The following is a 12118-nucleotide window of genomic DNA, read 5'->3' as shown; positions in this document are numbered from 1 at the left end:
ATATCAGCTCTCCCATATTATTGAGAATTCATTGTGATCCATTCATGTTAGCAAATCCATTCTTAATCAAATGAGCTCGGTTCCCTAAGTGCTGGATTCTTAGGTGCTGAAAAAGGATTGAAACCAGTATAGTTATTGCCAGAAAAATATCCTCTGCCATATCCACTTTTAAAACCTCAATTAAATATTCTTGGAGAGTAATTCATGCCTCCTCTGCCAAAGAAAAGATTTCTACCACTGGAATAGCCTTCTCATTTAAATCTTTCCTAGGCTGTGTGATAACTCTATGAAATGAGAGTTATTACATCAATTCTATACTTAAATCAAGATCACTTAGAGAGCAAATAAGGTGGTTTTATTACATTTTGGTTATATTTTGCATAAACAGTCATTTTAGTTGAGTCTTAATAAGTTTTACTTGAATCAAAGTAATTTGTGCTCAAAACAGGTACATAATTGTAGGTTTTCAGAAATCCTTAATTCATGAAGGGATGCTTAGACATTAGATTAGCAAGAGGAGGAAAGAAGATGGCCGCAAAAGAAGTAAAGCACAATCGGGAACAATGCAGTGTTGTAGCTGTTATTAGAGCAACCAGTGCTGTAGCAATTTGCAAGCACTGAGGGAGAAAACTTAAGTGCGGGTCAGCTGCAGAATTACGATATGCATGTTTCCTAATTTAACTCATGCACGTCCACAGACTTTTATTTACCCTAGTTTACAGTATAAAAGGTGGCGCGCACTACATAAAACGGCAGTAAGGGAATTATCATCGAGACATTAGAGAAAAAGAAGGAGAATAAGATCGGAATTGAAGAGAGCGGCGTCAGCAGTATTGAGGAATCCTGCAGAGTTATTTGGATTTGCTTTTTGTCGTTCTCAACTTATACTTTTCTTCTTTATTTGACTGTTCTGATGTATTCTGTGAACAATATATTAATGTTTGTTTTCTCATTCAAAATATGAACTAGATTTGCTTGTAGTTGCGTGACAAACAATCTAATGGATGCTTGATTGTTCTTATGTGTTGTTATGTATTGAGTGTTAGAAAATATATATTTATAAAGGAGAAAATCGTCATTTTACATTTCAAGTCTTACTAACAACCCTTACTTTTATGTATTTAAGGTTCTTGTAATTTAATTATGTGTGTTTTATTTTAATTAAGTATTTTGTGTATTTTAGGGGCATCATAGTCATTTCACAATAAACGAGAGATCAAACGGCAAAACGGACATCACTTTTGAACTTAGGACGATCGAAAACCTTAGGAGGAGCATAAAAGGAAAAATGGCACTGTTCACATGTACGGTACTATTCATATGTACGGTACTGTCTACGTTACTGTTCACGACACTGTTCAGATAGACAGATCGATGACGTGGCATTGACCGATGATGCGGCATTGACTGATGAGGTGTCATGATCCTGTTGGTCTAAAATTCTTATGAACTGTTGATGGTGATGTGGCAGCATATTAGTGGACCAAAACTTGCGCGTACGGTACATGCATTACACAGGATTATTTTCAACCAAACCGTGTTACTATTTAAAGCCGGGTCAAATCGTGTTAATGTTCACCCACGTGGTCAAACCGCGTACTGTTGACTGATGACGTGGCGCAATCCTGAGCGTCCAAACTGTTTTTAATCCGATAGCCATAATTTACTCCATGTATCTATAAAAAGAGGGACTCTCCCCCCTAATTTGAGAGCTCTGAATCCATTTTTGGGATCCATTTTCTGTAATTCCTTCTCCATTTTGTATTTTCTACGTATTTTAATAAATTCTCATTTTGCCCCTAGTTCAATTATGAGTAGCTAATTTTCTTTCAAGCTTGGGTTGAAGGTGAAGTCTCAACATGTGTCATGGGCTTTATTTGATAAATTTACTTTCTCTTCTCCTTTAAGTTTTGTGGATGTTTTGACTTCTTGTCGACAAATAGTACTAATCTTGTCTAGTACCGCCTTGGTTTCACCGGCCCCCTAGTACAAGGTTATTATTATTTGGCACGATAATCCTTTAGCACCATATTGATTAGAGCGTGGTTCATGAGGTGTGGATTCCCCCCTCATGATTTAATTGGCATTAATAATGATTATTTAGCCCATGATGTATGTTGATACGGATCCAAATACCCAAGTACGTCATTACAATAGAATTCTCTTCAAATTATTCTCGCCATTTCAATTCCAATTTTAAGATAATCCAAATCATTTTCACCACAAATCCAACCACCCATTTACAAAATTAATTCTACACACAATTAAAATCCACCTCCTCGTGGGATCGACACTCGTCACCATTGATCTATTCTACAATAGATTCGTGCACTTGTGAGTTCAATAAAATTTGCACAATATTATGTCATTGCTGTAGCATTTTACTCTAGTAGTTATTATTAATATAATTGTTATTTTGGTTGACCACCCATTTAATAGTTCAAGTTAAGATAGAGCAGCAAAATGGCATGTCTTAGCAGATATTATTAGAGTATTACTTGATCTTAATTTTAGTTTCCTGGATTAAGTTATGTTGAATCCCATAAGGGCTATACTTGAAGTTAAGATTTGTGACACACTAGATATAGGTGCTCACCTTGTAGGGTGGAGAGATTAAATGGTCATAAGGCCATATCATAAGTAGATTAGCAACTGGTCATTACTAATATATTTAAGAGTATGAGAGTTTCAATACGCGACAGCTGAGGATGCAGATTAATTCTGCCCAGTGCTGCAGTATTTGCCATAACAACTGGTGTTAACTTGATGAAAAATAGTCAACCCATAAGGAGAGTTTGATCATTCAACTACCATAGTTTCAATTGAATCTTAGACACATTTAATTTAGTTTATTTTATTACGGTATTGTTTTACTTTATTCTCTCACAATCATCAATTACGATAGAACCCACTTTACGTTTAATAACTTCAGACTTAAGTTAGTTTGCACTATTGTGATTACTATAGCATTTCAAGTGACATCAATCCCTATGGAGACGATCTTGAATATTCATCACTTTATTACTTGTTATGTATACTTGCACATTGGCATTAGTAGCATTTGATTATAAAATTTACCAACAAGTTTTTGGCGCCGTGGCCGGGGATTGATTGTTTATTTTTGAAGTGTAAAGTAAATCTTGATAGCGCCAATTTGATTTGATTCATTCTATTTATTGGCATATCAATACTTGCATGCACAAAGACGGATCTGTGGTATTCTAATTCGATCATGAGATTGAAAGGACTGTTAGGAGACTGCGAAGAGAACAAAGAAATTCAAAAACTATTTCAGATATGAATAATTTGTAGGATGTGAGAAATATGGACCCTCACTAGCCCTTAAAACCAGTCAATGTTCAAGAAGAGCAGCATGAACATGCTAATAAGAGACAGCCAGACGATAACAACATTATTTACATGGCTGATGACAGAGACAGAGACAGAGCTATTAGACCTGAAGTAGAAGCCAAAAACTTTGAATTGAAGCCAGCGATGTTTCAAATGTTGCAAACAATTGGTCAATTCAATGGATTGCCAAATGAAGATCCTCATCTCCATCTTAAGTTGTTCTTGGAAGTGAGTGATGCTTTCAAGATTGCTGGAGCAACACAATATGCCTTAAGACTGAGGCTTTTTCCTTATTCCTTAAGAGATCGAGCAAGAGCATGGTTAAATTCGTTACCATATCATTCTATCACTACATGGAATGAGTTGGCTGATAAATTCCTAATGAACTATTTTCTACCAACAAAAAATACAAAATTTCATAATGAGATTACTTCTTTCCATCAACTTGAAGATGAGAGTTTGTATGAGGCTTGGGAAAGATTCAAAGACTGCTCAGAAGGTGTCCTCATCATGGCATTCCTTGTTGCATTCAATTGGAAACTTTCTACAATGGGTTGATCCGAGTACAAGATTAATAGTTGATGCTTCAGTAAATGGAGCTCTGTTATCCAAATCTTACACTGAAGCTTATGAAATTCTGGAGAGAATTGCCAATAATAATTATCAGTGGCCATCAACCAGGCCACCAGTGGCAAGAGGAACAACAGGGGTACATAATATAGATGCAATTACAACCTTATGAGCGCAAGTAACCTCATTGACTAACATGGTAAATGTCATGACATCTGCTCCAGCAGTAGTGAAGCAAGTTGCTGAACTTTCTTGTGTATACTGTGGTGAAGATTATGGCTTTGATAATTGTCTTGGTAATCCAGCTTCAATAAACTATGTGGGTAATTTCAATCGACAGCTTCAGAACAACCCATATTTAAATACTTACAACCCTGGCTGGAAACAACACCCAAATTTTTCATTGAGCAGTCAGAATCGAAATGCCCCAGCATTAAATGGACAAAATAAGAACACTCAACCACCTGGTTTTCGTCAGCAGAGTCAAGGGAAAAAACATATCAGTCAGGATCAAATCACTTCATTGGAAGTACTAATTAAGGAATACATTGCAAAGAATGAAGCAATTGTGCAGAGTCAAGCTGTATCCTTGAGGAACCTGGAAAACCAAATAGGACAACTTGCCACAGCAATGAGTAGCAGGATTCAAGGAAGCTTACCTAACAACACAGAAGACCCTAGGAGAGAGGGCAAAGAACACTGCAAAGTAATTAATTTTAGTAAATTCCTGGAAGTACTGAAGCAATTACACATCATTTAAATTAGATTGTTTATTCTCGTAACACAACTCTCTGTTATGTTATTTGTCACAAACATTAAAATCTTCATACGATGAATCCTTTAATTGACAATAGATTAAGTTGATAATTAAATAGTGGTCAGTTATCTAATTAACAAACATAATCATGAAAATAATTCAGAGAACAAACAAATACTCAAAAAGCAATAAAACAATTAAAGCATAAGAAAGATCTCACAGTAGTGATGAATCAAAACTTCATTAACCTTCAACTAGAATAATAGGTTTAGTTCTTCATAGAGAGAAGAGAAAAATTTAGCTCTGGGTTTCTTTCTTTTCTCCAAAGTCTCCCCCTCTTCACAATAGATTTCTCCCTTAAATACTCTCTCTCTCTTCTCCTCTAGAGTTCTTTTTAAAATCAAATATTAATATCTAAAATATTAAATTCGTAATTACAAAAATAACCAAAAATACAAAACACGTTAAACTAAAAACTGCAGGTCCGTAGTTGACAGCACGCGCCCACGCCTTATCAACAAAGTTCTTCTGACGCTCATAATTTCTCCAAGAGAACAATCATCCTTAAACATCATCTTGTCCCTCAATTTTAGCATCAATCAATAGAATTGCACCTACAAAAATAAAACACAAGTAAATCACTATTATTAAGTGCAAAACATCGATATTAAGGGAAGTAAACAATACAAAACTAGTGCATAAATTGCACTCTAACAAATTCCCCACACCAAGATGATGCTTGTCCTCAAGCATATAACTCAGGACTAATCCCAAATCTCCACTCAATTCTCATCTCAACTCATCCAAAAATAATCTTAAGCAAGCATACCTCAAGAATTTAAGTCGATCAACATTCGAGAGACAAGGATTTTAAAGCATATGATCTCATAAACTAATATAAAAAAAAACATTCAACCACCAAGAAGATCCATTCAAAATTCAAGTGCAACAAGATTTAATAGCCCTCTTAATGACTTCACTCTATGCACTCAAAGTGTTCAAGGTATCATTTATGCACTCAAATCAAATCAAAGAATGCTATTACAATAAGCTTGCTCATATATCACATCTCAATCCACAAAACATGAATTAAATGCAAAAATCTAAGGGTCTTAAAAAGGTTGTAACGAGGTTAAATGAAAAAGAAAGGTCTATGAAAGAAAAAGAGATCAAAATGAGAAGAATGAATTCATTGAACAAACTTTATGATATTGAAACACTTATTTCTACTCAAGTCACCAAGAATGTAAACACATTTTTTTTCTTTTCTTTTTTTTGATTTTTTTTTGATTTTTTTGGTTTTTTTTTTTAATTTTTTTTAATCAAACAAAAGAAATGAACCTTGCACAATTTAATTCAAGCATAATGCTTGTTGATCTAATTGAGAAACTTTAATTCAAGGTAGCAAGAGCAACAAAATATATCCAAACAATGAGTCCAAAAATCTCCTTAAATTGAGGCTCAAAAAGAAGAAAAATGGGTAAATAGAGGGAGAGAATTGAATGAGTAATGGTTGAGGCTCAAACAAAGATAGTAAATAAAGATCTTCGGGTAGAGAAAAAAAAAAGAAAAATGCGAGAATAGAAAGATGGGAAATGGTTTGCCCTTATCATTTTAATGCATAAAATCTCGTAATGCGGCTTCAACATGCATAATAAAGCAAGTTCTAGAATAAACAAACTAAGATTGATATTCATATAACAAAAATAATTAGAACAAAGTGGTTGCTCATAGGGTCAAATCCTCACAAAGTTGGTAAATTTGCCATCAAATCATGTACACTCTTCAAATGAATCAACCATCAATAGTGGTGTAGAATGAGAAGAAGGTAGGAGTAATGTTGTGCAAATTTTAATGTACTCGCAAGCGCACGAATCTATTGTAGTATAAACTAATGGTGACGAGTGTCGATCCCACGAGGAGGTAGATTTTAATTGTGTAGAATTAATTTTGTAAATGGGTGATTGGATTTGTGGTGGAAATGATTTGGGATATGCTAAAACTTAAATTAAAATGGCGAGAATAAATTCTAAAATTGGAATTGAAATGGCGAGAATAAATTGAAGAGAATTCTATTAAAATGACGTACTTGGGTATCTGGATCCGTATCAACATGCATCATGGGCTAAATAATCCGTATTAACGCCAATTAAATCATGAGGGGGGAATCCACACCTCATGAACCACGCTCTAATCAATATGGTGCTAAGGGCTTATCGTGCCAAATAATAATAACCTTATACTAGAGAGCCGGTGTAACCAAAGCGGTATCTAGACAAGATTATTATTATTTGTCGACGAGAAGTCAAAACATCCACAAAAACTAGAGGGGAAGAGAAAATAAATTTACCAAATTAAGCCCATGACACATGTTGAGACTTCACCTTCAACCCAAGCTTGAAAGAAAATTAGCCACTCATAATTGAACTAAGGGCAAAATGAGAATTTATTAAAATACGAAGAAAATACAAGATGGAGAAGGAATTATAGAAAATGGATCCCAAAAATGGATTCAGAGATATCAAATTAGGGGGGGGAGGCCCCCTTTTTATAAATACATGGAGTAAATCATGGCCATCGGATTAAAAACAGTTTGGACGCTCAGGATTGCTCCACGTCATCAGTCAACAGTACGCGGTTTGACCACGCAGATGAACAGTAACACGGTTTGACCCGGATGAACAGTAATGCGGTTTGACCCGGATGAACAGTAACGCAGTTTGGTTGAAAATAATCCTGTGTGATGCATGTACCGTACGTGAGATTTTTCATCCACTGATATGCTGCCACGTCACCATCAACAATACATAAGAATTTTAGCTCAACAGGATCGTGACACCTCATCAGTCAATGCCACATCATCGGTCAATGCCATGTCATCGTCCGTCTATGTGAACAGTGTCGTGAATAGTAACGTAAACAGTATCGTACATGTGAATAGTACCGTACATGTGAACAGTGCCATTTTTCCTTTTATGCTCCTCCTAAGGTTTTCGACCGTGCTGAGTTCAAACGTGATGTCCGTTTTGCCATCTGATCTCTCGTTTATTGTGAAATGACTATGATGCCCCTAAAATACATAAAATACTTAATTAAAATAAAACACACGGAATTAATTCAAAAGAAGGTTAAATTCATAAAAGTAAAAGTGTTAGTAAAACTTGTAGTGTAAAATGACGATTTTCTCCTTTATAAATATACATTTTCTAACACTCAACACACTCCCCAACCAGCTTATTGCTAGTCCCTTTATAAATATACATTTTCAAAACCAAAATGATTTTATTTTATTTTATTTTATTTAGAAACACTCGTGTTTATTCAATCAGATTAATAATAGCAATCAAATAAAAGTATAAGTATTATCTCCAGTCTAAAGTAACATCACACCCACATCAACCATCCACATGAATCAGTCCAGTAGACTTTGTCATAGCTACTTGCAAGAATGACATGTCAAACCCCAAAATCTCACTGGAAGTAGTGACATTCTCACAAAGAAATTAAAACCAATAAAAATAGTCACTCCAATGAATGGTAATTGAGAGAGAAAATAATAAAGAAGTGATATCACATGCTCTCACCAAGATGAAATAAATATGCCCTCAGCTTATAAATAATACGAACTCAAGTTAAACAAAAATGCTAGTCAACCCACTTTATTTATCTTCTTTTTTTTTATTATGCATCACTACATCTTTTTAGCCCATATAACTAGCTTCTACTTCAAACTATAGTTCCCTAAAATCAAGAAGGACTTTTATTAGGACGTAACGTAGGCTAGGGACATGGCTAACAAAGAAGGAAAATAAGGAAAACAAAGTGTATGTTTGAGAAAAATGCAGAGAATTTTTTTTTTTTTTGGAAGTTGCAAGGTGGATTTCACCTATTATTTTTATTTTTATTCTTTTGAAACAACAACTTTTGTTTTTTTTTTCTCTTTTTTTTTGGCATAACTTCACTGAACAAAATAATTATTTACATTTTTCTCAAACATAAATAGGTGATGGAACTTATAAGACATCGGGTAATACTCCAAATCGGAGTGGGTCAAGATGATAAGTTGACAAAGAAAAGGTTTTTTTTTTTTTTAAAGGCTCAAAAGGGTTAACTATGGATATTTAATAAAAGGGATGGCTAGAAAGGCTTAAACGGATCAAAGATGGCCTTTCCATCGTCTTTTAGGGCTCTAAATAATCATCCATATCTACTAGTTAGATGGGACTCCCAATGTAACAACACACATTTTTTTCTCTTTTTTTTTATTTTACAATTTTTTTAAGGGTTAACTCAAAAGCAATTTAGAGATCGTGTGTAAAATAATAAACTGCTAAGCTGTATAAAGAGTGGGTAAAAGGGTTATTCTCCAAGAAAAATAATAGGCTCAAAAACTCACTTGGTACTTATTATGACATGTTCATTCCTTCAAGCAACTCATATTTGTCTTCGACATCAACATGTAGAGTAGCAAACATAATGTAACATCACTTAAGACAAAAAATAATACAAATACTAAAATTTGAAATTAATCATATCATCCAATGTTAAAACAAATCACACAATTTTTTTTAAACAACATTCTACCCCCCAACCTATTCTAAACATGAAAGGAAAATATGCATGCAGAAATGTGAAAATGATGCATAAAAACTAATTAGAAAAGTTACACGTAAAATGATAGAAAACGAAAATGTTTTTTTTTTTTAAAAAAAGATGCGTTTCTAGAGGAACTACACTCCATATTCAGCCATCTTCGACTCACAAGTTGGAAAATGTATATTGATAGAGGAGAAATTAAAAAGAAGAAAAATAAACATAAAAACATAATAAAGAAAAAGAAAATGTCTGAAATTTTTTTTTAGTTTTTTAATTTTTTTTTTTACGATGAAGATGCGTTTCTAGAGTCACTACACTCCATATTCAGCCATCTTCGACACAAAAAGTTAGCAACAGTTAGTTTCTACAACAAAAATTAGTAAAAACTTAACCAAAATTCCACAATTGTCGACTATTCCCTCCCCCCAACTAGAACGAAACATTGTCCTCAATGTTTGAAAGGAAAGAAGTAGAGTTTAGAAGATATCACCTGGGTGGTGCAACACAGAAAACAATATTTACAAGCGGAGAGTTAAATCTAATTTGTACTTCTTACTGCGGCTACTGTTACCATCATTATTTGGGCGCTCCAACACAAAGGTCCAGGGGTCTGGCTTCGGTTTATAAGCTTGTAACAGATCAAGTAGCTCATTAGCAGTGTGAGCACAAATAAAAAGTTTTTTCACATTAGAAGGAATGAAATAGTTTTTTATTGCATGGTTAAGAAATGCGATAAAGCCATCATAAAAGTTATTGACATTTAACAAATCGATGGGTTTTTAGTGGATGTGCAGATGGGCCCAAGATGCTAGCGTGATAAGTGCCTCTAGTGTTGCAAGATCTCCTGGAAGAAAAATAAAATCATCAGCATGATTAAGTATTTCAGTTATTCTTTCTTGCATACCTGAGACGACTAACTCTTCTCCAGTTGATGAGTCAGACGAACTGCCCAATGGTTTTAAGACTCTTGGGATGATTCCTAACACTTGACTTCCTCTGATAAAAGCTGCTTCTGAGACCATTTTTGATAACCCTCGGTTACCTCCTCCATACACCAAGTGTAATTTTCTCGCTGCTATGCTTCGACCAAGATCTATAGCTGCCTCAACGAACTCTTTATGTTTGCCATATGTAAATCCAGAAAGCACACAAATGTTCTTGAATTGTCTATTGGGAGTAGCTGACATTGTGATACTTCTCAAAAACAATTTGTGAGTGCTTGACAAAAAAGAAATCACATTTAAGAGTCTCGGTGATAGTGGGTCATGGTTGTGTATGAGGTAATATGTCAGTGTCAAATAACGCGTAAAGCACGTGGCTCGCGAGTCAAAAAGGAAACAGTAAAAAAGAAAAAGTAAACAGTAATAAGAAAAAAACAAACAGTAATAAAATTATTAAAGACAATAATACACATAATAAACAAAAATAACAGTAAAGTAAAAGGATATTTACAGGTAGTTGCGACTGTGGCTCACATCTTCCTTTGGTTTTACGTCCAGAAACGGCTTAAACGCCCTCTATGGGTCGAGGATAGGCTTCCTATCCAATTTTCTTATAAACTGGCAAACATGGTCGTTTATAGTCAGATTCCCAAGACTATATCGTGCATGCTCTTTCTGGAATAATGGCCATAACTAGAGAATCGCTCCTTGCATATATCCACTGGGATGCGTTTCAAGAGACAAAAGGATATCATCCAATGACTCCTTATTCAAGCCATCCCTAATGAATTGAATCTTATCTTCCCTGTTATCAGACACCATTCCTAAAGAACATGGGTTTTTATTGCACACTTATGACAAGCAACAGAAATTCTTCGAGCTCGTCGTTTTCTTGCATAATTTCCTTTACCACAATCAGGCATGTATGCAATAAATTTTGGAGGTAACTCACCTACCGATCGTACTTTAGCCTCGATTAACCAACGAATGTCAGCAGGTATGTTATTCCTCATGAGTAATCGCATGCGTTCGGACCGAGCTTTATAGATCGTAAGGAGGGCATTCTGAGGAAGTGAAGGGAATCGCTTGTGAAGCTTCGCTAGAATCTCATTTCTGTCCATACCTTCGCCTCAGAATATCAGTTATTATGGGAAACTGAAGTAACCGACTTGATTGTCACGGAGTACCGTTATCCGCCACTTCACCGGGGTAACAAACTAAAACACACAAATAGAAAAACAAATTAAAACACACAAAGAAAATTAAAATCGTCCTCTTATTGAATTTACCTCAAGCTCCAACTGGATGTCGTAAACACTTCTCTCAATGTCTCTGAGTTGGCGTTCTAAACCCTCAACATAGGCTACTAACTCTGGTGATTGTAGAGCCCAAATGCGTTGTGTTTTACAAAATTGAATCTGCCTTTTGAGATGAGTTTTGACACGTTGAAGTGGTTTAAGAATGTTCAGGAGGAACGGTCTAAGTATGAGACTCATGATTAAAAATGATAAGAGAAAACAATTTCAATTAGCAAAAGAATAATAATAAAAAGAAAGAAAGAAAAATCAAATCAACGAAAAGAAAAAAAAATCAATTCAAATTTGGTGGGTCACTCAAATTTATTTCGGTGTCTTTGTCATGTGGTTGGTACTCTAGATATGGCTTTAATCTTTGACCATTAACTTTAAACGTGACACCGTTCTTTAGGTCCTTAATTTCAATTGCCCCATGTGGAAAAACAGTATGAACAATAAAGGGACCAGACCAACGAGAGCGTAACTTACCTAGGAATAGGTGCAAGCGAGAATTGAATAAAAGTACTTTCTGACCTGGAGTGAACGATTTTCTCATAATTTGCTTATCATGGAAGATTTCATTCGTTGCTTGTAAATCTTGGCATTTT

General features: G+C 34.8%; 1 non-coding gene across 1 annotated transcript; it reads right to left on the bottom strand.

Moving 5' to 3' along the window:
* Positions 1–3762: 3762 nt before the first annotated feature.
* On the bottom strand, positions 3763–3868 carry LOC127900079 (small nucleolar RNA R71). Its single transcript, XR_008052109.1, has one exon. It is a non-coding gene; the product is annotated as a small nucleolar RNA R71 (small nucleolar RNA).
* Between the last annotated feature and the right edge of the window lie 8250 nt (positions 3869–12118).

The sequence above is a fragment of the Citrus sinensis genome, chromosome 9 (genome assembly GCF_022201045.2).
Source record: "Citrus sinensis cultivar Valencia sweet orange chromosome 9, DVS_A1.0, whole genome shotgun sequence".
Classification (NCBI taxonomy): Eukaryota; Viridiplantae; Streptophyta; class Magnoliopsida; order Sapindales; family Rutaceae; genus Citrus; species Citrus sinensis.
This window is presented reverse-complemented; position numbering and strand designations above follow the sequence as displayed.